The following is a 25,407-nucleotide window of genomic DNA, read 5'->3' as shown; positions in this document are numbered from 1 at the left end:
TATAATCCTGCCACAATGGGGTTCTTGAAAGTGTAATCTGCTGTCTGTATCTGAAGTCAGAGAGGTGGAATGTTTTCCCCAGATACGCAGCTAATGGCTATTAGAGCTAGGGTAAAAACCTTGCCCTGCAACTTCCAGTCTGAAGCAACGAAACTCATTTTCTTCCTATTACCATCTATGGGGCACTGTCTGTGGTGCACCGCTCTACTGGTAACATTCACTACGCTGATGGATATGTACTGTATAGCTTATATGAGTTATATGAAATGAGTTTGGAGGACTTGGTTTGGCTGCAACGCCAGCAGGATGCTGAAATGTTGCTGACTGTGTGCAGTCCTGCAAACTAAGCTTTTCAGGAGAAAGGCTGCCAAAGCTTTACAAAAAGCATCTTAACTTCAGGTGCTGCAGCACTGTCAGGCAGGGCAGTGATGTGCTGGGATGTGCTCTGTGTGTGTGTGTGCTGGGGGCTAACACCAGTGTGAAGCAAACATCTTTTGAATGAATTGGTGCTGGAGGGGATATGCACAACATCCCGAGGTGGCCTCAGCGAGACATCTGACTGATTAGATATTGAAGTCAGGCGCTGAGATACCAAGGTCATGCCACATCCTGCTTTCCTCATCTAGCTGGGCCCCGATAAAATAGCAGCTGGTAAGACCACCAATCAGATAAGGTGGCAATTTTCAACAGTCTCAAATTATTGTTGCAGCAAGGGAGGTCCAGATAAGATCAATCAGATGCTGGAACAATTTAGCCATTCTGATTCCCCTCCCCTCCACCTTTTTTTCTTTTCTTCTATCTGGAGACAGCCTGTCTTGTAAATGTGAATGCAGGGAGCACTTGCAGAGACCCTCACCATCCTCAGAACAACACATGAGAGTTGATTTATGGGCTGGATTACATGGAAATGGTAATTCTTTGCTCTTTATGATGTTTAGCCGGAAAGTGCAGTACCTTCCAGTCAGAGCAGCAATATCGACATGAGGTTTTTACAAAAGGGGTGAGAGAAGGGGGTAGTGATGATTACAGAAGCTCCTCTAACACTGCAGTTAATAAGACACCAGCACATTAATCAAGTGACAGGTATTGAGTCTAACAGCGCAAGGCAATAGTTTTTAAAAACAGCCAGTTAAGTTACTACCTGGTAGAAAAAGGCTGACTGAATGCCACAGGTTTTATGCCACTATTTGCAATTAAAGTTATTTTTTATCCCCCTCCCTTTTTTGTTTTTCTTTTTTCAATGTTTTAAAATGTCTTTTTTGGACCTGTAAGAAAATGAGAGATAAACCACATAGGGCTGTAACAGAGGGCTGTACAGTCCCTTTCCCCTTGACCAGCTGTGGCCTGGGCTATACGTCTGTCATTTGCACAGTACCTCACTGTGGTCCCTCCCCTGAGCCGTACCCCAAGGGCTCCATGCAGATGACTGACTCCTGAGGGTCACGGCACAGAAGACAGACTCCAATGTTTGATACAGCTGGACAAACTCCTGACTAAAAGAGACCTGATTGTCAGTTGCAGCCTAGAGGTGTGGCTCCCTTTTATCATGTGACACTCCAGGTAGCTTTATTGCACCAGACCATGTATGCCTCAGCCTCTTTTATCACCACCTGCCCGACCAGAATTGGCATAGTCAAAGGGGAGGAAGAGTTGGGGTAGTCCTGGTGCACAGTTACAAATGAGCCCATACCTCCTTGGTGTCCTTTGTTTAAAGGAGCTCCAGTCACTTTAGTCCTGCAGTTACCGATGTTATAATGTAACTTATTTTTCATTGCTAAACCCTGTTTGTTATCAGAAATACTATAAAACAAAGGAAGAAAACATCACTAAATGAACCATTCCCATGATTTTGTAGACTTCCTGCAAGTGCACATGCTCTTTTTTTTGAGCCTTAGTCAAATTATTTGCCATGACAAATTGGGAGCACTGGGCAAGACCAAAGCAGGCAGAGTAGTCATATATAGAATCATAGCATTGTTAAGATTGGAAAAGACCTTTAAGATCATCTACTCCAATAGTCAACCTAGCACTACCACCCTGTTCACCATTAAACTCTACTACTTCCTTGGGTAGTCTGAATAGGTTAAGTTTTGTCTTGCTTCCCATATGACAAATATAGATTTCCAGGACCATGCCAGGACCATACTACTCTGTGATGAAATGGACCTTTAAAGTAGGATGCAAACATATGTCGCCACTGTAAATGAGTCGTAAGAATTGCCTGCCCAGAGGACATCTAAAGTCCATCTTGCTCATTAATCAGTCCCTGACAGTGATCAAATCCTGATATTTCAAGGGAAGATAAAATAATTCTAGTAAACAGAGACAAGAACATACTTTGCTCCAATCTGGTGCTATTGGAAAGAAGTGTCCTCTAGACTCTGGATTAATCATTAGCAAATGACAAGCAATCAAAGGTGAATAGGTGGTTCTGCTGCTGAGAATCATAAAATGGAGTTTTATGGTCAGTGCTGGCAGTGACTACAATACTACTACTAGCAGCTTCCAGGAGTGGCTATGTTTGTAAGACGAAGTCTATAAATTTGGGAGTAGATCACATAGGTAAGCCACCTGACTGGCCTGTGAATCACCAATTCCAGGAGGGCTTGCGAGGAGCTTCCTTTATTCCAGTGAACACAATGACTATTGCAACTCAGTACAGCTTTTTCTGGCTGATGTGTGCAAGCTTTGCTCAACTGGAAGCAAGGAAACTACAGTGATTCTCAGCAGCTAAAGACCTGACACACAGTTTTCAGATGTTCTTTAGTTTTGTCTTGCCTTTTGAAGGTTGCAGACTGCATTTAGAGGTCTTTGTGTTTGGTTTTATGGACTTGAGAAGACATCTGACAGTAGCCATGCTGAATAATGGCTACGTGGATTTCCTGATGCTAACTAGAGTAACCCTTTTTTTTATAATATAATTTTTGTGCTAAAGAGTAGAGCTGAGGCTAGGTAAGATGTGCTTAGGAAATAATTTCTCTAGCAAGTTCTGATATATTTTTCTGAAAAATAATTTAAAATTTATCTTATGTTTTCCCAGCTGTTTGCTCTCTGCAATATCTCTCCACATCATAGCATCAGAATATACTGCAGGTTACAAGGTAACCAAGGGAGATGCCTGAACTAGTTCTAACTGAGTGGTAGTTTGAAATAATGCTGCTGCAGACGTATTTCTTCTGGTATCTAAGCCAGTTTAAAGCAGTTGGCTATCTCTACTTCACAATGCTGTCTGGGATGTAGATATATGCTTCCAATCCTTGGTCAATTAACAGAAAATATTGACGAACACTCTCACACTTTAATATTTGTTTCTCAGTGAAAAATCCCTCCCTAAGTACCTTGTGGTGTAACTGTAGCTGACTAAATACAAATATAAGTCATGCAATGGGGGTGTTTGCCACCCACCTCTGTCTCTGCAGAGCTCTATGAGCAAATCCAGAGACACTCCAGTTCACAAGAGCAGTGTGGTTGCCTGAAGCTGCTGCTGCTGCTGCTGCTGCTGCTGCTGCTGCTGCTGCTGCTGCTGCTGCTGCTAGCCTGGCCACCTGCTTCTAGCCAAAGGAAAATCTTGGCCCCATTGAACTCACTGGCAAAATTCTTGTGGGACCAAAATATGTACTGCAGCAAACACTCAGAGTGCATAAAGAGCAAGACTGACTGTTTTCTCTCCCAGAAACAACTGGTCTCTGAAGCTGGACTATCACTTTGAATATTGGTGCTAAATAAATCACCTCCCTGTGTCATCTTCTCACTCTAAACAAAGCTCTTTTTTCACTCTGTTGTTTTAGCATATGATATCATTATCAACAGTAAGGTACATTTTGTTTCTTTTTCTCCACACTTCATATTTGGATTATATTTGCTTTTAGGTGTTTTTTGTTTTCCCCAACACAATACAGAAACACAGGGAAGCATGAGGTTGTTTTATGATTGCCAGAACACAGATAACCTGAAGAGTTTAAGCTCACCTAACTCCCTCTCAGACTGTCTGCATCTCATCTAGAAGGCCTGTCTGCAGTCCAGAGCTGACTTCCTTGGAGTTCTTTCCCTGCAGACACTTGCAAGTGTTAGGTAATTTCCTAATTAGACTGAATGCACTACAACAGCTCTCTTTTAGTTTCATATTTGTTCTTGGAAGTAGATGCTCTGGTGCAACAGGCATTTTTCTCTGAGCCAGAGCTGTGGTACATTGGAGCAGAGATGGATAGGCAGCTTGCTTCCATCTCCTTCCCCAGGGACGTCTGTGAAGTTTCCTGAAGGACCGTGCTGTGACACCAGGCAGGAAGGCAGAGCCCCGCTGCTTTAGGACTGAACCCAAAAGGGCAGCAGGCATATAACAGCTCCTGCTCCTGCAATCTTCTCTCTATTGCAGAGAAATATGTGTGGCTTAAACCTCAGGAATATCTAGAGTCTTCCGTGGTCAGTGGAGACTGAAGGGGAGATTAAATTATATGGCTAGTACCCTCTGGAGACCTGTGAAGGTATCTACTTATTTGTACTTGCTAGAAAATGTAGGCATCATCTGGCATCAGAAACCTAAAATTTTCAGAGACAGTGCCTAAATAGGAAGCTCCAATTAGATGGACTTGGTTCCACTTTTGGTTAATAGGCTGACAAATGGTCTATAAAGAAATAATAATAATAATAAAATAAAATATAGATAAAATATAGAAAGAAAAATGAGAAAATGAAATCTTTCAACTACAAAAACCACTTTGTCTTTTGTCATTCTCAGTCCTTTGAAAATGCCTCAAACTTTCTTTTGGTAATTGCTATGTAAACATTTTTGATGTCTGTGCAAAAACATCTGGAAGCTTACAGTGGCATCTGGACATAAATATTAAAAGATCAACAAGAACCTGATATGAATTAGCCATAAAAACTACAACCACATAAACCTGCTCCAAGTCTTTGGCTACAAAAGTGGATGCTTTCTCACTCGGCTTTAGTTGTTTACAAACTGACATTCAAAAAGTAAGTGATTATGACTAATGGTTGGGTTTTCTTTCATTTTGACTATTCTTAATCAGACTAGAAATTCTCTTGCCTAATTTAATGGGTAGGAAATGTACCTCACTCCATCTCTAAGCCCTCTGCTGAATTTCTGGTGTTCTATATGAAAGTTTTGATTGTTTGTGAAACAGGAACTTACAAGGCTCCTTCTGCATGACACATTCTGGACTCCCACTGATTTCTTTCTGGTGTTGGGCAGAGCTACCTGAGAGCAATTGCTGTAGGCAGTCACTGGCCTGTATTACAAGAACACTTGTTTTAGTGTGCTCAGGTCTTGCTCTAGCATTCCTACTGGTGAGATGTGCTGTGAGCAAAGAAAGATGACTCTAAGATGCACCTCTTATAGGGCAGCTGAAGGAAAAGAGCAACCTCCATCCAGATTTCACAGTGTCAAAAAGAAAGCTAAAATGGCAATTCCATGGTTATTTTTCAGCTTGTGGAGTCTAGTCTTACAGCTTTTGAGGCTCTCAGGTTGACAGCATTGTGAGTTGCTGACGTGATCCCGTAGGAAAGAGGGTAAGCCACAGTCAGGTTTAGGGTTAAGGATAATGGCCTCTTTATTAGGGGAGTTCTGCCTTATATATTATCTGGGAGAGAACTTGCTGGAAGAAAGGGAGGGAAAAGGGCAAAGTATGCAAAATACAACCAAACCAGGGAAAACAGGAGTGGTAACAATCCATTTAAGGGAGAAGATGGCCATAAAAGGTAACACTGCAATGCAACAAGTGTCGACCAATCAGGAAAGGGGGGTTTGAGGGTACAGAGAACTAGGGAATTTTTATAAAGCAATTTTCAGGATACAATACAGGGAAAATACCATAAAACAGTAAGCTCTGCTTTAGAACCATAAAAACAACTAAGTCCAATGTTCTCCATAACTTCACACGGAGGTCTCATGGTCAGGAGGGTCGTATAACTCTTGTTCTTTTCTCCAAATTTCATATTCTGTGTCGACCTCATTCCTGACAATTTGCTTTTTCAAAAGTGGCAAGGACATGAGTCTGCGATGCAGATAATCAAGGGTTTTAGAAGCTGACAAGAGTCAAGCATGTAAATGGATTTGATAACCCAGATCTTATTACCTTTGTTTTCTCTTGGTAAGAACATAAATAATAGCTTTTTGCCTCCAGAAGTGAATACATGAAAGATTGAGCAGTGCTAGGATAATAGAGGTCCTTTAAATTTTCCGAAGAGAACTGGAAAATGCACACTTCAGTGTATATGGGTTAATTAACCAGTGCTGTGTGTTCTAGGTGCCATCACTTGCTCTTATCTCATCTTTTTCACATTCTTGCCATTTTCTTTTGGGTCTTTTAGCTTTGTTCGCTCATTCATTGCAGGCTTCAATGCTCTTCACCTCATTCTCAGGAGTGTTCAGCTGCAAGTTACATATATCCCACTATCCAAACTGGACTGCTTATGGAGTGTACTTGTTTTTAAAATGTATTTTTGTTTCTTAATTGTCTGAAGAAATGTGTAGTATTTCGAGATGGAAACAGAAAGGCTATAACTGGCCATTGTTCTCTGCAGTTGCTAACCCAGTGGGATACTCTGGATAGGACCAACTGCAAGGTTGCTCTAAAAGACTCTCAAGAATGGAAATACATGGACCTTTGTATTTGATTTCTGCCCTAATATTTAGGGAGGACTCTATAATTTAAATAAAAGGACGCATTTTTCCCCAATTTAATCTCTTTTAAACAGTGTGGGAGTTATAAACATTTTAATAATTTTACCACTTTCATATTTAAAAATATGCCCTCTAAGCATTTACATTCAAGATTTGTTTTTCTTCAGATGTGTAAATACCACATAGCAATTTGCATCTCATGCATAAATCTTTCTCCTGTTGAATGCAAACTAAAAAAATAATAATCCAGCCCCCAACCCCTTTCATTTACCTCTCATATTTACAGCAAGTTAACTGGCTAATTCTTCCAATGAGAATTTTAAGGGTTTATGTGTGTTTAAAAAAAAAATTATCCGACTGAAGTTTTCTTCCACTGAATAATAAGAAGCCTAGAGCTGATTAATAGTGTTCCCTTTTCCAGTCCTAATGAACATTTTTCAGGTTTTATGCATCCCAGATGAATCTATTTTAAATGGTGTGTCTGTTTGCATACATACACATCGCTCTTTCTTGGGATTTATCCCAAATGAGTTTAGCTTCTCTGTACCTTGTAGGACAATATCAATGCTGGCTTAATCAATTTCAATTTGCTGTTAAACCAGAAACGAAGCATTTATCAGGATGAGCCAGGAAGGGCTGAATGGACATTTCGTGTTGCTGAGGTCTCTTTGTGAAATTTGCTCTGGGAAGTTGCTGGAGCTGAGAATTTACAAGAAGCTCTTTTCTGACTTGCAGTTACCACCTAGTCAGGATACACCCCCAGGATGGTTTTACTCTACATGTTTTCTGCACTGGCAGTGTCTGTGCCTACTGATGAGTATCATGGGTCTCAGTCCACTAAAAATAACTTCTCTAGAGAGTCTTGCTGCCTTCATAAAAATGCGACCAAAATAACTCATTGAATCATCTTCCTCAGCTCAGACTGGCTCTGCTATTTATGACTATAGAGTCACTTCTGCCTCCCTGACTGCTTCACACCAAGAATGGGAGCCAGCTCTGGTAGACATGATGTGGTGCCAGCAGTGGCAGGAGCTCTCTGGTGGGTGAAAGCCTTCTGCTCATACAGCAAGTCCCAGCCCCAAGCTGCTGGAGATATGGGGCGTTGCAAACTCCCCAGCTCATGGAGGCAGCTGCTGTTTTAATGATCAGCTCCAGACTCCGTGGCAAACAGTGGGTGAACATTTCTTCCGCTGCTGCCTGATCACAGTGATGCTAATTTTGAAGTGATGAGGAAGCACAGGGAGATGATAGCAGGATAGTCCCAGCTGTTCATGCCAAGGATGCGAGCAGCACTTTTATTCAGAGAGGGAAAGCAAGAACTCCCATTTCGCTGCACAGACTGGGAGAGTGAGGAGAGAAAAGCTTTCCCTAGATTCCTGTTTCATTTCAGAAAAGTTTTTTCAAAGACTCATCCTCTCTTCCCCTCCTGCAGGTTATTTTTAGTTTTAAGCTCTCCTGGCTGCTACCTCGATAGCTTCTTACCATTTCAACTGCAATTAATCAAAGCAGGGCTGATTATGCTTTTGTCTCGGATTGTGTAAATCAGGATCCTTTTGTCTAAAATGAGGAGACCTTTGCTGCTGGGCATCCTGTTTCCCATCCTCTCCCATCCCTTCAGCATGACCAGGCAGCCAGGATTCCTGAATGCACGTGGTGGATGTTGCTCCTGTGATGAAATCATGTGGAGGAGAGCTGAGGCGAAGGATGGAACAAGCATCGTGGCTGGGGTGCAAGGAGCTGTGAGATGGTTGAAGTCACCATTATAAGGGGCCTGTTAATCCACTTTCATGCTGCAGTATAAGGGGGAGATGAGAGAGGCTGGAAGGATCTACCCCAGCTGCTCTGCAGCACAGCCAGACTTACCACTTCAAGTGCACTTCTTCAAAATCTACTTGAATAGGGTAGCACTCATGTAAAATGATATGAGAAGAAAGAGCGTGTTTGGATAGAGAAAAATCACGGTAAAGAAGTCCAAAGGAGCGCCAGATCCAACAGTTGCTTCTAACAGCCCACAAGTTGCTTCCGTCCCCATTTCACACGAAACATCATAAGGCCCTGGGCCTGTCTGGGTCAACTTGAGGCAGCCAAGCTCTCACTTGAGATCAGTGGTCGCTTTGGGAGAGCATGAGCACAGGAACAGCTGTGAGGATACATGACACATTCTGTGTATTCGGAGAGGTTATGAAAGAACAAACTGTGATTGTAGAAGTTCCCAGCACTACAGACATGAGCTCTTCAGTGTTAGCTCTTCTTTTTGATACCTCACAGCCCACGAGCTTGGCTAGAAGATATCTGCTGTTAAAGACTAAGGTGTGCCTGCAAATCTCAAAGCTCTTTAAAAATATGTATTTAAATTCAGCACTCCTGTGGGACTGACTGCTTCACAGGTTTGTAGTCTCAGATGAAGAAGGGTTAAAATTATTTGCTTAGAGACTTAAGGTGCAGAGCTGAGCAGGCAGCAGGACTAAGGACATGCAGTTCTTAAGGTGCCACTCTGAGCACTTGTCCGTAATCCCTTCTTTTCTGTTAGTAGCAAATGATAATTTGCCTCTTAGAAAAGCCAGTGCAGTGTTGCTCTCCAAAGCAACCCCGTATCAGAAATCTTCCAGTTACGCTAGCTAAAAGTGCAGGAAGTATTTCTGAAGGGTAGACACACTATGAACTTTCTCTTCTACCTGCCTAAACACTAGGCTGTGTGTTTCTGTTCTGGTTTTAAACAGGACTGATGAGTTGCATTCATATTGCAGAGTGTAACATTTGATTTTGCTATATCTTTGGTTAGCAGATCACATTCTTATTACACCCTTATGTCAAACAACAGTTCTGTAGGCAGAGACCAAAGTAGCTGGAAAGAACACATTTCCTTTACTCGTATTGAAGAAGATAAGAGGTAACATGATCCTGACCTCTGAAAGTCAGGGACAGCTCTGAGGGTGGGTGACTTGAGCCAGAACTTCTGCTGATCATACAACAACAAAAACACATGTTGATGCCATAACAGAGACATGGATTAACTCTTTGGAGAGGGTTGTATTTTAAGGGGTTCTAACCCCTGCAAAGCTAGAATTAACTGGATAAATGTAACCTGTACTACTTGTAATTTTAACTTTTTTACTGTGTATAGGAAAAAAAAAAAGCTGATTCTGAGTAGATTGTGTTGCTAAATTTTTGGGTGGAGAAGAAGCAACTCCTGGAATGAATTACATCTTCAGATGATCTTGCAAAGACTGTCTCTTCAGGGTCTTATTCCTCCCAAAGTAATGTATCATCTGCCTTTTCCCAGGAAGGTTTTATACCATCAAGAAACAGCAGGGGAGTGAAAAATATCACCTGCAGGACATGGTAAACTCACACAAGTAAGCATAGCCATAAACTGTAAGTTAGTTAGTGCATTGACAGATGTTCATTCTAATCCAGATGCAACTGCCGTACCTCTGATGTCTTACAGACGTAGTGTAGAAGCAGCTTTGCCATGTTGCATGGAGAATTGATGAAGTCACATGATGCTATTGTTGCCATATTTTTTCCCCAGTTGCTAAATGACATTAAAAAGCACTAAATAGACACTCAATATTTTCCTTACATGAATTTATCATGTAGCAATTACTGCAGTTATTCTCAGTGTGGATCTGTGATTGTAAATAGGAGGTGTCAATCAGTGTAATTAGAGAAGGAAAAAATGTGCCTGAAAAACAACCTCTGCATTACACTATAAACACCCTACCATGTGGCGTGTCCCTTCTTAGTTACACAGAGTAAGTCCTGTGTTGATTCAGGCTTGAGTTTCACAGTAAATCTTTTTTGTGAATTTATAGACTGTCCCTTTGAAGGTAGAATTGTGCCAGCCTATTTATTTAAAGTCCTTTTTCACTTCAGCAGCATGCTTTGGAGATGTAATACCTTATGCGCAAAATCCCCGAGTGACAGCAGCTCTGCAAGCTCATGATACTTATAATACATTACATATTATCAATAAAATGTTGCAAGACATGTCATAGATCTTATTAACATAACTTTAAATTATGGGTACAAGTTTGACCTATCTCTTGATGGATTAGAAGCAAAGCTTGGATTGTTAAACAGAATTAAAAGGCTCAGGGCATCATTAAACAAACTGTTTAAGTAAAATGTCTGTGTTTCACCATAAAGAGTCAAAGCATACCTGAAAAGCTAGCTGTCTCCAAGGCCACTTATAAAGTTTAAAGAAATCCATAAATAACTTTCAAGTATTTTTTAAAAAATTACTTTTACCATTGCCCTGATGTTAATTCTGATCTAAATTGCTCCCAGAAACCTTGGCTGCCGTAAAATGTTTTGATCTGTATCTCTCCCCACTCCCCAGAGCAAACCAGAGAAAATAAGCACTGAACTGCCGGGAGATATAGACAATACCAAAACCTCTGGTACCAGTGACATGTAGTGTCGCGTCCCATTTCTGGGTTGAGATTCATTATGTCAAGACTAGAGAGTGCAAAGACAATGAGGCTCCAAATAGAGATTTTTAAGTGACTCCTCAGACATGCAGGAGTCTATGATGGCAGATCCAGCTGCAGATTTTGGGCATTAGGTCACAAATGAATCTTCTGCAGATTTTCTGAGAAATTTCTAGGAGTTCTGTGTTTATGGGTGCTTAGGTAGCTTGACTAGTTTTAATTTATGGAGTGGCTTTTGGTTTTTTGACTGTGGATCCTTTGCCACATCTCTTTATATTCTCTTTGTGTTGACACTGTTGCTCTCACTTTGGCAATGGGGAAAAATTTAAGGCAAGTCATTTATGTGCAGAATAACAAGGATAGGGCTCCAAACAGCTCATAGATGTACTGTTTCCTAACCCTCCATTTACATCCTGGAAATATATCTCTTATTCTGAGTATCGTTAGGAGTGGTCTTCCATAGGAAGATGAATAATGCTGTTTCCTCCCATGCTTTAACTGTTTAAAACATTGAATTTTCTTTTTAGGATGTGAACTTTCTGGTTTGGGGTCATGGTGGTGTGTGCTTAGTCTAGTAAAGATGAGAGCTGGGAGGCAAGAAGCCCAGAAATTACTGCCTTTTTTCATTATTTCTTTAATATAATTTCTGGATCAAGTACAAAACCATGACTGAGAGAGAGAGCGCTCTTCCATTGGCTTGGGAGGGAATGAAGAGAGGCATTAAAAGAAATGTGTCCAGCTGATGAGTAAGCTGGCATGCACCACTGAGTCGTTAGTAATGTTTATTCTATTGGAGTGGACAATCTATTGCTGTAGACGAAAAAGCTAACTCAGTCCATTACACATTAAATTAAGAGAACACACACATGCACCATAATTCTCAACTCTCTCTCCCTGAGCACTGATCAGTAATAATGACCTTTTGGGTAGGGGGCAGAAGGCAATACCCTAAATATTTTTGTGTTAATTGTTACTACCCTGTGCTCAGCAAAATCCTAGCATTTAACAACTTTGCTATGCCTGAGGTCCCTTGAGACCTGAAATTGGCAAGAATGAAAGAACATATATATTTGGACAACAGTACCACAAGTAGTTCTGCTGCTTTGGCTTTGGGTTTTGGGTTTGTTGTTTTTTTGTTTGTTTGTTTGGTTGTTGTTGTTGTTGTTGTTGTTGTTAGTTTGTTGGGGTTTTTTTTAATCTCTTCCAGAGTGATGTAAAAAGCTTTATTTGACAAGATAAAAAAAGTTAGCTTTCACTCCTACGGTCTTATATACCGAATAAATAAAGGCATAAATAAGAGTGGCTTGAGCCCTGTGCTGGACTTCCATGACTCTTTCTGTTAACCTTAAAGTTCACTATGCTGAAAACTAATAGCATCTATTTGTCAAGAAGCCAGAATAATGACATTTTGTGCCATTATTCTAATGGATTTTTCACTGTGCATTTTCTTTAATTATTTGCATGAGTAATATCATTATGCATTCATGCCAATACAATTCTGATAATTAATTTACATGATGGCAATTTCTTAATGATTTTGATGTCAAAGTTAATAGCAACATCTGATAGTTGATCTGTTGGAGCTGACATAAATTTAACTTGTAATGTATTGATGCCAAAACCAACAGCAGCAACAAATTACATTGCAGAAAAATAAACATTCACAGGGTAAAAACCTCAGTGGAAAAGTCTTGATCCTTATCCCAGGTTTATGGGTTTAAAACAAAACCAAGGCCCCTAGACATGATGCATGTCAGATTTTTACTTCATCTTGCTTTATTTATTTATTTACACCATTAATAGTATTGATGTCTGATATTTAAGAGATTAAATTATATTCTATCATATAAAGGATTATGTTCTCTCGCCTCCAGCTTAATGCATATATTCCATATATTAAAATGAAAAAATGCATTAATTAAGGTTTTATCTTTCTGGTTCTTTAAGCATGAAATCTAAACTGCTCTGCAAGGGGAGAATTTAGGACTGGTGTTTGAACCTGAATTTGTATCTTGATTTGTGATTTCAGTTTGCATCATGTGGTAATAATATCAGCAAAACAGAATTTATGTGGAGGCAAAAATTGTTAATATCAATAAAACAAGAAACAAAGCAATGTATAATAAGGTTTGAGATCAATATTTTCAGTACATTTTTGCTATGTGGAAGTGATTCATAGATAAAGAGATAATTGTATGTGTAACTGTATATATGTACCTATCTTTTTATATATTGACTCATGTAAGTATTACAAGACAATCAACACAGAATAAAACCACATTCTTCAGTCTTTGTCCGGGAGATATAAAGATCTCTTTACAAGTTTATAGGCATTTTTATTTACCAGTTAAATATTTTCGTACACCTTAGTACTGAAAAAATGTGTGTGAAACAAATTATGACAGCCATAAAATGATGGTTGTTTTCCCTTTATTTTTTTAATCAAAAACAAAGCCTCATTCTATGACACGGTTGCTAACATAATATTTATTTCCCCCTGCTTCAGCCTGTTAAATGTACAGACGAAATGGTAAAACCCATTACAAGTAAAATTGATCCTGCTGTGTATTTCAACCTTTTCCCCAACTGGCTTTTCATCAATGTTATCCACCAAGGGAGTGCACATTTCATTTTATATAGCAAGGAGATAATTATACAGCCTCAATTAGACCTTCCATTGCTGGACTATAAAGGGCTGCTAGTTCAGACTCAGATAATTTGCCTCTAAAATGCACTACCTTTCCTTCTTCAGAGATGACAAGGAAGCTGTCAGTCCCTACCTGCTGAAAAAGTAGCTTATATGTCTGATTGCTTTTAGCCTATCTTTTCCTTGTCCTCGAAAACATGAGGACACATACTTGCTTGAAGCCAGCCCCACAGAACTCAGACATGTCAGTGGGGACCCTTTGCTGAGTCTTTCCTGTGGAGATGAATGCTTCTCCACCCAGAGACAACATTTGTTGAATGATTTTAAGTCCCACTGGTGATGGTGAAGGCATCAATCAAAGAGGCAGCAATAGGGGTGGAATACTACCTGACTGTCCTTTTCCCTTGGTCTGCAGAAGGCAAGGGTTTTAGCTGCTCAAGTTTCCTTTGGAAATAAGTTAGTCAAGAACTTGGTTTTAAGAAGCTGCTCAAGGAGAAACAGCAGTGTAAATGTTATCTTTATTCCAGGTGAGTAGAAAATCTCTTAAAAGCATTTCTGAGGAGTGTTCACTTTGTGGGTTGATTGTTGCAAGGTGTAAGAAATATGACTGTAATTGTGGTTTGCACACTGAGAGACTCTCCCCCACAACCCAAATGGTTTTCTTGTGTGTGACATTTCAGAAAATGCTTTTTTTTTTTCCTCTGAGCATGTGGAATGCCTGTGAAGAAAACATTTTTTTGGTGCAGGGCTAGTCATGAGTTGGACACAACATGTTTGAAATGCAATGTAGGAGTTCGAAAGGGAGGTTTTAAAAATTCAGATCTGCCTCGTGACTGGGAGCATTACTAATGAAAATGTGTTTGAGTTTAATGTTGAAATTAAATGTCCCATAGAAGAGAATGAAATTAATTTCTTCCTTTCCCAAAAATCATACTTAAGTTTCTGTAGCCTTAAATCAGACCCAGATAACTTAGCCTCTGAGTCAAAAACTGCTCCCTATGTCTCACATAAACAACCACACCCAGGCATCTCAAATTATCTTCCATTTCTTCAGTCTGCCAATTACTTGACACACCCATTTATTGTGGGCTATCTTAAATTAGCTCCTCAGTGACTCAAACATTTATTAACTGGTCAGGTGCCAGGAATTCAGCATGTGCATGAAGCTCCTGGGCCTGGGATGTTGCAATAGAAGATGTTTAGGACACTGATGGTGGTCTTTCTGTACCCTGAATCATGGCAGAGGCAGCAGGGGTACCACCTGGGGATGGGGTTGTGGCTGGAATGTCTCTGCCACCCTGAGCTCTCTGGCTGCTTTGGGCATGGGGCTATTGGTGGCTGCTCTAATACAGGCCTGGCACCTAGGTGATTTTGGGAGAATGAGTCCCACTGAAGGGAGCAGATCCCTTGTCCATCTCCTTCTGGACATGCTGGCCAGATGTGCCAAAGCAGGGGACCTGCTACTCAACCCTTCCACCACAGAGATATAGAGTGCTCTACAGGAGGCGGGATGCATCTTGTAGCAGTGTCCCTTTGAGTCATGAAGCTTGAGGGAGATGGCAGCAACAATCCACTACTCAGTTTCTTTAATCAGCTGTGAGCACAGAGGTGTGACTGTGGATGTGATCTAACTGCCTTGGTCTTTAGTGCAAAAGTTGATTTCAGCAGAGGCAGTAATTAATCAGAAGGCACAACTAGCTACCAAGTACAATGCTCATTGTTTCTCTCCCTGACAGCTAGCTCAGGCTGGTTATTAACACAAAAAAAAGCTTTCACTTTGAAAGTTGTTTTGTTCTCTCCATCCTCCACTGCTATATTTCCTTTGCAAAAACCATGCTGAGCCACATTATGCTGTAGCTGAGGTTGTTGAGCTTCTTTAAGGTACCATTTGACACACTGATCCAGAAATCTCAGACTGGGAGAGGAAAAGAAGAAGCAAGCAGTGGAGATGGAGGCAGCTTCTCGATTCCCATGGCATGCACTGCTGCATATTGAGCTGGGCAAACTTTTTATGGGAGAAGTTCCACAGCATGTTACATGGGAGCTTTCTAAGAAAAGGGAAATTATCTCCTCTGTTACTTGTTGGTGAACTGGGATTGATTATACTGAGTCCTGTAGCTGTTTGTATGTCTTAAGTCTGCAGATCACAAAGAGCTTTCACTGTAACTGGACAGCCATTAATGCCCATTTACTCCATTGTTTTTGTCATGCAAAGCTTTCAGTCATACAGTTTGCTGACTAATTGTACCAAGCAATGTGTTCCTAATACTGTATTTTCAGTCTGTAATAGTCATACATAAAGCCCTAAAAAATATGCTATGTCTGACTCCTAAATCATATGATTTTACAAGAGGTTGTGTATATTTTTACATCCACTTTAGACTTACACACATAGAGTATTTCCAATTGTTTACATATGTTAAAATCTCTTGCATTTAAATAGCTCATTATGCAAATATTTACAAAATACATGGATATTTATTTTTACTGTACCCTCTATTCAATCACTGAGCTGAGATTTAATGTCTAAACATTGTCTGCAGAGTCGCATGTGCAGTAATGAATTATGAGTAATTATGTACTATATACAATTATACAACAAAAATTACAAATTCAAAAAATATTAATATTAAAAAGGCAAGAACTCAAATTTATGGAGCATCAGAGGTAAGGCGGAATCCTAATTCAACCTGTAATTATGCACATGTGCATTATAACATGGCCTTCACTAGTCACGCTCTGTTTGTCCTCTAGCTGCCTTCAGCTGCAATGGGTGCATGTGTCCCAAGCTGTGTTACAGGCCGAGGCCCCAGCCAAGGCTCCAGCCAAGCTTGGGATCAGACCAAGGCAAATTTATAGTTTCCCAGGCAAGGACTTTTTCCTGGATTTGGTCACCTAAGCAACTGACCTGGCTCAGCAAGCATGTTTCTGATTTTCCCATTCCTACAGCAAGAGCTTACAGCAAGAGAATGCCCTGCACTAATTCACCTCTCAGGATAGAGCCATACACCGAGCAGGACTAATTTTGCATTTGAGACATTTGAAAGAGCCCTGTGTTCTCGTATAATCAAAGACTGACCCTGAAGTACATTGTGTTGAAAGGTTTTTCTGACCAGAATATCTTCCACCAGGAAATGCTGCTTTGTCAGAATTGAAATGCTTTGTAGGAACATTTTGTTTGTGATGATATTTTTGACAGAAAAAAATGTGAGCAATTCAAAATCTGAAGAAAGTTTTTCCTGCTGCCAGTTGTTTCAATGTTGGCCTGATTTCTTTTCTTTTGTTCTCAGAGCATATATTATTTATATTTACTATTCATTAGTTAAATATTATAAAATCCCCTGCAAAATGTTCCTGAAATGTTTCAATCCTGTTAATTCTGACATCGACTGATTTGGTTATTACAAGGCTTCAATAAGTTTGGTTTTTAACAACTGTGTGCTTAATGGCCTTTGTGGATGCACAGTGCTTTCTTATATGTTAAGAAAGCAAGCAAATTCCAGAAACTTAATTTCAGCAAAATTTATAACTCCTATGAGGAAGACACTCAATTAAAAAAAAAAAAAGAATCAATTGAAGTGGATAAAGTTTTCCCAAGTTATAAGCAGCCAAAATAAATTTAAAGAGTGAGCGATCTCAATAATACATGGCCTCCTTTGTTCCATCTATTACACTGCAAATGATTTGTCCTTGGAAATTTTTCTGAAAACAGTAACTGTATTCCATTTCTTAAATAATATCATTTACAAATAATTTTTAGCACAAAGAGACAATATTTGAAGCCAGGTTTTTAATATTAGCTGAATCACTGAAGAATATGAAGTATACAACTGTCTACAGTTAAAAATTATATCCTAAAGCTAATTTATTGCAATATGTATCCTGCATATTGCTAATATCCTGATAAAAACCAGATTAAACAGAAGTTCTCTTAAAGTGAAGATGGGTTGGACTACAGTAATACCATTTGGATAAAGATTTCTCAGGATGCTAAAATGAATCTGATCCCAAGTCTTTTATTTCCAGATCAAAAAACATTTTATAACTTCCTGGGGTATTCTTACTAATAACTTCCTGGGATGTTTGTTTATATTAATCGACATGTATCTTAGCACATTCTGGCTATGGAAAAAGGTAAAGCAGAGCAGTGATGAAGGAGACTCTCTTGTAGACAAGTTCCAGGAAATATTAAGAATCTTATTAAAAAGCAATGCTTTCATAGCATTTCTCACTAAATAAACAGTGTTTGGCTAGTTTCTGACATCATGGATTGGGATTCTCCAATTCATTACTCAGTTTCTCTCTCTGGAGACATTGGAAACAGGAGTGCTCAGAGCAGGTGTGCTCAGAAGTGTAACCTGGGTAGTAAGAAATCCACCTTCTTACAGGACATTGCAACAAGGACTTGTTTGGCTGTAGGCTTTGCTTTTTTTCTGTTAAACATGAATTGGTTGCGTAAAAGAGATCTCCCTGGTTTTCCACAAACCCTTATCCTGAGGTGGACACAACCCTTTCCAATCTTTTTTACATTTTCTCCTAGCTGCTTGTTGTGGATCTTAAGAGAGAAATCAGCTTCTGATCTTCCAAAAACTGAGATTTCTGAACAAATTTCCTACAGACATATTGAGGGGCAAGAAAGTAGGAGGGCTTATGAAGTGGATCTCAGTGTGTTTATGAAAGGGATTACAGACCAAGTTTTCTTGCAGTAGCAGCCAACTGTGGTTAGTGGCTCAGGAGTTTCCTTTGTTTGCTCAAGCAGACTAGTCCAAACTCAAAAGGACTAATGTCTTTTCAAAAGCTTCAGCTTCTTTCTGGAGGCCAGCAAAAGCTAGCTGAGGCATGGGTTCCAGCTGCTAAGATGCAGGCCCAGAAATCAGACCTATCAGTCTTCAACGATATCATTGGGGTCCTGTCTCTTCTTTTGGCTTTCTTCTCCTACTCCCACCTCAGTCTCACGGTGTGGTCTCAGGAGAGTCAAACAATGTACACACCACATTTTCTCATCTAAAAAAATGGGAGAAACATTCCATAAACCACACTTATAATGGCAGTGATGGGAAACACCTCCACAATGCTTGAATAAAATCTGGTAGATGTGCAAATCATTGCTGCAGAAAGACTGCACCATAGAATCCAGTACTTGGAAGGCTTCAACCCGAGAAATTCTACGATCTCAGCTTGCTCTTCTCTAACTTAAGACTCTAATCTTGTTCCCCTGACCCCCTCTTCCATCACTGGACGTATCTCCCAACACACCAGCTTATTTCAGGTGGGAAGCAGAATGTCTTTAAAAAGAAAGAGCAAAAGGAAGGCAAAAAAATGGACACATCTGTGCATTTCACATGTGATGTCCACCCACCTCCTGGCACATAGATACAAAAATGTTGAGTTTATTTATACATATGAATAAATATGCTTTTTTATCACTTCAACTTGTAAATAGGAAATGAAGTCACAATCCTCAAAATTATAATGGCAGGCACACAAAGACACAGTTACTGGCACGGAATTCAATTAACAGATAGCAATCACCCTTGGGTGACTGTGTGAGGTGGAAATATACAGGCATGCTAATAAGTAATATCTTAAAGCCAAGGCATTTATCAGCCAGCAGCCAGACATGGGCATAAGTGTGGGCAGACAGCACTGCTCTGGGATATTTAATAAAACCTGCTCTCTTCACTTGAGGATTTGTGTTTAATCATTTGGTAACATTTTAGAAACCTTCAGCCTGGGAAGCTTCTCAAATGGAACTGCTTAGGTCAGAAAATGTAGAGAGTTATTTACTGATGCTAAAATAGCCAAAGAAACAGAGTGGATTCTAGGTAATATTAACAAAATTCTTTGTTGCCATCTTTTTGACCATTTGAGTTTCTGGGATACGCCTGCTGTGTGAGGCATATGTGAAGATATACGTGAATCAGAGCCTTATCTGGGGAAACATGCAGAAGGCATTCATTAATACTGGGGAAGCGAATGATTGAACTGCTTTTTGAAATAAAATTTTAACTCTTTTTTGCTTGGTTGAAAGCCTAAAGCTAAAATAGTTTTCTTCTAGGCTCCTCAAACTCTAATTTACATTGCATTTTGAGCTTTCAAAGGCTTCAGTCAGGCCAAGGTTTGTCATCTGCTGAAAGATGTTCAATTTAAACTTTCTCATCAGGGCTCTCTTTGTGCCATGGCAATTGGGTGAATTTGCAGGTCTGTTTTGCATGGCTAAATACCACTGCTTAGAGGAAAGGGAAATCCAGATGCAAAGTCACGAGTTTGTTTAAAGAAAGGAAGTTCAACTTAATAAGACATTTGTTAGGAACTTCACACAGAAGAAATGTAAGGGATGGTGTTAATACATTCTTGGGTAATTCTCCAGGGTTAAAGCATTCATCAAACGAAGGTGCTTTGGAGCAGGACACAGGGAGGCCAGCCAGTCTAGTCAAGGGACATCCAGGAAGCAGCACATGTCAATAATTACCAAGGAAGGCTGGAGACTGTTGACTATGAAGCAGATAGTGTTGCAGTTCTCACTGCTTTTAGTTTCGCCTGTGCTCTGGGTAAGCAATCATCCCTTTTGCAGTCATTGGCTGTGCCCTCAAAACTCAGCTGGTGGCAGCGGGAAGTCTGCAGTGCCTTCACTTCTTCCTTGAGAGCAGGGAGCACCCCTCTGAGCATACTGCCTCAGCAGACCACATTGTCCCACTCCCTGGTATGGCTGTCTGCTTTTCTTTGGCTGGAACCTTTCTGATGCCTAAGCAGGCCCTGGTGGTCACCAATAGCTGTGTAGCAGCTGAAGTGGTGTGGTGATTGCCCATTTGCACAGTCTTAGTCATTTTGCTTTGTCAAAGGAGTCACCAAAGGCATAGGTGGGCTGACACAAATGTTAAAGATGGGCAGTGACATTCTATAAGCACCCTCCAGCAGGTGCTGTCAGTACCTGTTCCTTTTTTCTAGGGGATTCACATGATGTACAAATCAGTGGCCAGTGTCTCTGCCAGCCATTTTCCGCACTTCTGGCATGCAGCCCAGCCTAGGCTCTACTCAGGAAGCTGTAAAGTGGCTCTGAATAGCTGCTGTGAAGCTGTCGCTGTGATGCTGCTATCACAAAGAGTTTTCAGTGCCCGCCTTGTTAATGGATGGGTTTCTCCTATACAGAGTGCCAAACAGTGCGGTGATACATTCAGGTTTTATTAGTGTGAGTTTAGCGTTGCCGCATTATTCATAATGGAAACAGCACAAGAGAACTGCGCTGTTCATCCCAAACAAGAGACCATAAATCCTGTGAACCATGCAGCACCGTCAAATGCTGTGTTTTCACCACTTATTTTGCAGGAAACCTATTTGTATTCCGTCTGTATGTAAACCCAAGCTGTCTTAATATTGCAAGCCCAAACTGTGTCAGAGGAGGTAATAGCAACAAAAAATAGCAACCAGTATACATTTTAGAAAACTCAGTTATAACTCCATGATACCAGGGCGCAGCACCCCCTGCCAAGTGGGAGGGGAGCGCGTGCTGTGGATGGTGCACTGCTCAGGGGGCTCAGCCCTTGCCCAGCTGCGGGTTATGACAGTGGAGCCCTGCGGTTGCCTCAGGACTGAACATTGATCCCCTTTGCTGTGAAGGGTGCATGTGCATGTCTGCATTTGAATGGGGCAAGGGAAGACTTTGTGCTTCTGCTTGCTTGGTTTACTTTTACAGAGAGCTGCTGCAGCAGCGGGGTGTGTGGAGTACACACCCAGCAGAGGTATATTAGTGGGCTGAGTGTAGGTAAGTTGGTCAAGAGTTCAAGATGATTTTGATCTACTGTGATGAGGACACATCACCTGCCTAACATAAATAAGGCTTTTCAGGTGTCAGGAAGCAGTTCAAGCTATGTGCCAATTTGCTGGTATGCTTTCCTTGGGAGATTGTCCCAGAGGGAGCCAGTCTGGGCTCCTGATAGGAGTGAACAGTGACTCTGGAGAGGCTGGGCTGAAGCCACTGCCTCCCTTCATGTAGGCACTGTGTGATTGTGAGAGAGATGAAGCTGACTTTTGCATGGTTCTGCGTCGACCTAGTGACCCAGAAACTAAGGGCTACAGAAGCTATTACCAACCATTTCAGCTACTGCCTCTTGCAAAATTCCTGTTGCCCTGCTTCCATCAGCCTTTGCCGGGCCTGCAAGGCAGCAGCTGCCCCCTATCACCCACGACCTGAGCACTTTTTTTATGTTACTGCAAGCACTCATCAAAGGAAATGTTTGCTAGAAGATATGTGTACCTTCTAGATGGTAAGTGTTAGTTCATTCAGACATGATGGCTCAGGGAAATTACAGACCACAATCTTGTTACTTTTGCAGGAAATATTGCCTGAACTCGTGGAGACACCTCCCCTTCTCTCCTCTCACTTTCTCTCCTGCATCGCCACCCTCTCGGGTATAGCTGCTAAAGCGAGTCACCTTGGGTTGTGAGGAACCTCTGATTTCCTAATCCTCACCTATGAACACTCCAGCTCCACAGCTGTGGGCTCACGAGCTCAGCTAGGAGTTTTACTTTAAAATATATGTATAGGGTTCTTTAATACCTTGAGATAGTGTCAAGAGAATAAACCATAGACTTGTTGCCAAGGGGTTTCTTTATTAATTTAGAGGAGACAATAAGGGAACTTGGCAAAACTTCAAAAAGGGCACTACATAAGCTAGACAACATGTTCCACTACAATATCAACTCAGAATATACTATTAATCCACAACACTTAAATCAAGATGTAATCAATCCACAGCACTTATGTCAAAAGCCAATCCCTCCAACTCCAAGCCACCAAAAGCATCAAGCAAGAAGCAAAGAAAGAGAATCAGAGGGAACAAGAAGAGAGAAGGAGAAAGAGGGAGAGATAGCTACCACTGAAACCTTGTGGAAGACCAGCTCTCACATGTCCAGATGGCAGGGCAGTGATGCATGGCAAACGTATGCCTGTGGTTTTGTCTGCTCTGGTCCCTATAGACAGGCTCCCCAGGTGAGGTCTCTGACCCACCAGCTACTCTGGGGTTCCAGGCTAGGGTGAGGGGCAGTGTCCTCACTGTCCCTGCCAATCTGAGGCTGGGTGAGGGGCTCCAGGAGGTGTGGTGTATTATAGTTTTCCTGGGCTATTTATGACTGACAGCTACTCCAGGGCTTCCCCATGTGAATTCCAGGGACCTGCCATGAGGGAGACAATGCCACTTCACCTCCATGAGGTTCAACCCAGCCCTTCAGGGACACACACACACACACACACACACACACTCTCTCTCCCCGCAAGGTGGTTCTGACCCAATAATCACTGATCTTGTGTCTAACAGAAGCAAATACTCTGCACTCCTCTAGCTACTTTGTTCACTGTTGGTATTAGCACTGGAAATGCTGACAGCAGCTACTAAAGGTTAAGTGTGTTTGTAGAAAATCAACAGTGTGGTGCCCCCTTCCCCCTCTTCCCTCAGCTTCTGAGGGGGGAAATGGCCCTTCAATACATGAAGAATATAAGTTCACATTTCTCTGTCTCAGAACACATGCATTTATGCAAGAGGTTTAAAGGATATCTTTTATGATCCTAGTACAGTGATGCTTCTCTTAATTCAGTGCTTGGAAGAGCGACAGAGGCTTCTACAGCGTTGGTTATTATGCAGGATGTGTGTTTTAAAACGTTAAGTACCTTGATTGTCTCTAATATAGCTAGTGCTGTCAGCAGTTTGCATAGTGCTTTTATGTGCCTTTTTCCTCCCTGAGATACCCGTGTTAAGCTCAGAACTGATTCTGCTTCTGAAGCAATTCATTAAACATCTTTAGTGCACCACTTCTGTGAAGAGGTCAATTTGTTCTTTCTGTCTAGAGATGCAAAACTCTGGCCTTCAGTTGGTAGATGCAAGTATTAGGTTAATTTCTTACTGTTTAACTTATGCTTTCCTTCAACCTGTTCTCTCTAGCAATCCCTTCCTTTAACATAGGCATTCATTATTGATGAAATGTGGAGACTGATGCTACTGTACCAGTCTAGAGCAGGTCCTGTTGGGTAGCCTGGCACGCACACACTCTACCTCTCACCCTCTTCTGGAGGAGACATTTTTCAGATGAAAGAAAACAGCTATTTCTTTCTCTTATGTTCCTTTGTCTTTCTTACAAGGTGCCAGTGTGGTGTTGCGGTGGGTCCTGGAGCACAACTAGCCTGAAGGTGACTCCTAACCCAGCTCACTTACAGACTGCTGTGTATGTGTGAGGAGTCTCTGGCTTCTGTTTCTCTCTGAGGTGGGCTTTCTGGAGGTTAGAAACAGGACTCTGGGAAGGAGTCATGTCCCAAGCTCAATTTTGTAGTTCTTTTCCTTGCCTTATTGCTTGAAGAGAAGCTTTCAGGGAGGTTTTATCTATAAGTCCTCATACTCACAGATCCAAATGCCTCTGTGTATTCTTGTTGTTGGGTGGGCTCTTTATTTGTTTTTGTTTGTTTGTTTTGTTTTTAATCTTGATATTTCTAATATGTAAATTGATCTGGATTGCATCTGCACGTACTAGATAAAATAGGTTTATTACTAAATGTAAGTTTTAGGTGAGATGAAGTGGACCAAAATTAAACTTTATCTTAATATTACTAGGGTCCTAGATAAACTTTTTTTTGTCTTTTTTTTTCATAATTCTCATCATTGTTCTGGGATCGCTTTTATTTTGCCATTGCATCTAGGAATGTGGCTCATGGTGTTTGGCTAGCCCATCAGTTCTGGAGGGAGCACACCTGCTGAAATAAAAATCAATAGGTATTCATAAAGTTATCCCTAGGACCTTAGTCAATCTTTACTGAGTAGGCCTGGCACAGCAGATCCCAAAATAAATGGGACCACTTCTATTGGAATATTAAATGTGTTTATTAAAATGTCATCCCAAGACAAGTGTGGATATATGGAGTTGATATTTTCCCTGAACACTGAATAATTTAGTAAAATTATTATATTTCTTATTACAGAAGTTACAGCCCTTTGGGAAGATTTTTATTTAACATAAGTATTTTAATATATTTTTCTGGACTATATTTTGCATAGAATGTAGTTTCTGTTCAGAGATTTGAGTTTTTTTTGTGGGGGTCCTGTTCTGTAGAGGTTTTTACTTTTTTTTTTAATTTTAAAATTTAAAAATTTTTTTCTTTTAGACAAAGTTTCCTTTAAAAAGGAAAACTGATTACAAAAGGTACCTGGAGAGCATAAATCAGTGTGGACTTCAGAAATAACAGACTCTCAGAGCTAGTGATAGAATAGCATTTTTTTTCTTTCTTTTATCATAGACAGGGTCTGTAAAGGTATGTACTTGAATCACTAAAAATGTCCAGTTCTCAAGGATGCTGACCAACTTGTTATTCTTCATTTTGATTTAGATAAGATATTTTCAGCGTATGGTTCATTTGCAAACAAACCAAACCAGAAAAGCCTGAACAGTAAGTGATGCTTCACATTTTCGGTTGGGAAAAAGATTTCAGAAGCTCATAAAATGTCTCCAGCCTATATAATATATCACGTCATATTAATTTATGGTAGTCAATGAACAGTCAGAAATGGTGGAGGAGAAAGATTGAGAACCTATAATATTCTGCTTTATTCAGAATTGTATATCAGAGGGCTTTTTTTTTTTACCTTTATACAGAACTCAGGCACAGCATCTCTTCTTCCTTGCTTCAGGAAAAAAAAAGAAAG

General features: G+C 40.6%; 1 long non-coding RNA gene across 1 annotated transcript in view; it reads left to right on the top strand.

Moving 5' to 3' along the window:
* Positions 1-23,971, top strand: part of LOC116784637 — a 28,722-nt gene extending 4,751 nt beyond the window's left edge. Inside the window, exon 3 of the long non-coding RNA XR_004356182.1 lies at positions 23,856-23,971. This is a non-coding gene — a long non-coding RNA (uncharacterized LOC116784637). The remainder of the gene's footprint in view (positions 1-23,855) is intronic.
* Positions 23,972-25,407: the final 1,436 nt, after the last annotated feature.

Source organism: Chiroxiphia lanceolata, chromosome 3 (assembly GCF_009829145.1).
Source record: "Chiroxiphia lanceolata isolate bChiLan1 chromosome 3, bChiLan1.pri, whole genome shotgun sequence".
Lineage (NCBI taxonomy): Eukaryota > Metazoa > Chordata > Aves > Passeriformes > Pipridae > Chiroxiphia > Chiroxiphia lanceolata.
This window is presented reverse-complemented; position numbering and strand designations above follow the sequence as displayed.